The following is a 2,635-nucleotide window of genomic DNA, read 5'->3' on the forward strand; positions in this document are numbered from 1 at the left end:
GTACTTCCTTGTACCCAAAAAGGATCTCACCATGCGTCCTGTACTAGATCTGCGCCCAGCAAACAAATTTGTCAAGCCCCAAAAGTTTTGCATGATCGCACACAGGGGGATAACATGGCAACATTGAACATGAAAGATGCATATTTTCATATTTCAATGTTGCTGGCGCACAAAAAAAATACCTCAGATTCATGATACAAGACAAGCACTATCAGTTCAAAGTACTACCCTTCGGCATAGCCTCTGCACCAAGGGTATTTACAAAAGGTACTGGCAGTGGCAGCAGCACACCTGCGCAGGCAATCCGTTCCAGTTTATCCTTACCTCGACGACTGGCTCATAACAGGGGACTCCTACGAGACATGTCTGTCAAATACCCAAAGAACTAAAGATCTTTTATTCAGTCTGGGATTCTCCATCAACGAGAAGAAATCAAGCCTAGACCCCAGTCAGGTCAAGCAATTCCTAGGGGCTCTAATTCGAGCAAGGGATGGCCTCGTCTTCCCCTCCAACGAGAGGGTCCAAAACATGCTGTTTCAAATCCCTCAATATGTAGCCAGTCGAAAGGTAATGGTACGCAAAGCTGTGCGACTGTTAGGAATTATGGCATCATGCATTTATTTGGTTCCTCATGCGCGCTTGCGCATGCATTTAATGAAGGAGTGGCTCAACAGCCAGTGGTGTCAAGCCAGCGAACAATGGGACGATCTAGTGGTTGTCTCGCCAGCCCTCGTTCTCTCGCTATGGTGGTGGTGGAGGGAGAACATCTTGAAGGGGAAATCCTTCACCACCCCCGCAGTAGAGGCCACTCTAACTACAGATGCATCTCTCACAGGGTAGGGAGCTCATCTGCTTCATCAGACGGCGCACAGAGTTTGGTCATCAGACATAGCATCCAATCACATAAACCTGTTGAAACTGTTAGCAGTATTCAAAACATTAAAAGCTTTTCAGACACAACTGCAGGGAAAGACGGTCCTGATCCTCACGGACAGCACCACGGCCATGTACTATCTGAACAAGCAAGGGGGCACTCGCTCTCCAGGGCTGTCCAAACTGTCCCAGAACATTTGGAAGTGGGCTCTCAAACACAACATGTTCCTGTTGTCACAACATGTTCCAGAGAAACACAATCTTCTGGAAGACTTACTCATGAGGGATTTTGAGTACACTACATGTCACGTTAGGGATAGTGTTACAGGCACGCCCATGTCGACGTCCCCTTTCGATTCTCAAAAGACAAGATGCAATACTCTGCGGTGACCACTGGATGTCGGACTATATGCACAGCATGTGAATCTAAGCAGATACAATCATCAGAAATGCTTTTATGGTAAGTAATGCATGATATATAGTTCTGAGGTTCTTCTTAGAATCACATGCTTTTCATAGGCCATCTAGTGGTTGGTGCGCAGTATTGCATGACTTGTTTTCGAAGTTGGAAAAGGGACATTGACAAGGTGTGTCTGTAATACTATCCCTAGTGTGACGTGCACTGTACCCATGGTCCTTCACGCATCAAGGTCCTCAGATTTTTTTTCAGCCATCCAAGTTGGTCACATTTCGTGCAAAGTGGGTAGCTTATAGCTAGCATGATATTCATATTTTCTATAATTGCTGCTCAACGCGCTTGATCAACACGACAGTCTCTTTGGTGATCGACTACAAGTCGACAGCTTAATGATCTAGCCCTTCAGCCTATATCAGACTTTGACTTTTATAGTAGGGACAGTTTGGGGTGGACATATTCTTTATACATTTAGAGAATGTCTCCTTTTTCTGCCCTTTTGCACCCATTGTCAGGCTGCCTTTTGTTCATGGTCATGGAAAATAAACATTTTAAATTCTACCCTAAGTGCAACCACAAGTTTCTGTGAAAGGACATACTTATATACTGTGTGCAATCATTGTCTTCCACAAAAGCATTCTGAAACTTTCAAACCTTTCCACATGAAAACACGAAAAGATTGGCGGACAAAGTGCTGGCGGCCTACGCCATAAAGGCTGAGGCTTCCTCGGATTACCCCGCTGGCGCGGAGGCGTCCAAGGATGAACAAGGCAGCATAGGCGCCTTTAGTGATGCCGAGGACACAATGCAGGAGTCAGAAGATTCCTGCTTGCTCGTCCCCAGCTCCGGAAGGCATGTGCCAAGCACTCCTATGGAGACAACTGCTGACGACAAGAGCACACATACACACACATGGGCACTTAATGAAATATGTTAAACACGTTCATGCCCCCAGCCAAACCTCTGCGAAACTGCTGAAGGGTCAACCCGTGGAACACAAAGCTACTGTTACATTAACCGATACCGTGTTCAAACAGTCCTCTACGTCTACAAGCCAGAATTCTCAATAATACCACTCTAATAGGAAGCTACAATAGGGGCCAATGGGACCTAGTTGAAGAACAGCTGGTCCAAGTGTCAGAACCTAACAAAACACAAAACGGTGTCGGAGGATAACCAAGTGGCAAATCCATTATTAAAAATTCCTTATACACAGCTGACACCGCTGGCAGCAATTGTTTCTGAGAGTACACTAATGAAACGCCACTCATGGCTCCGGAACTCCGGGTTCAAGCAAGAGACGCAAGCAACTTTGATTAATATTATTGAGAATTAGGTCTTTTTGGT

Source organism: Ambystoma mexicanum, chromosome 3q (assembly GCF_040938575.1).
Source record: "Ambystoma mexicanum isolate Mex_15411 chromosome 3q, UKY_AmexF1_1, whole genome shotgun sequence".
NCBI lineage: Eukaryota > Metazoa > Chordata > Amphibia > Caudata > Ambystomatidae > Ambystoma > Ambystoma mexicanum.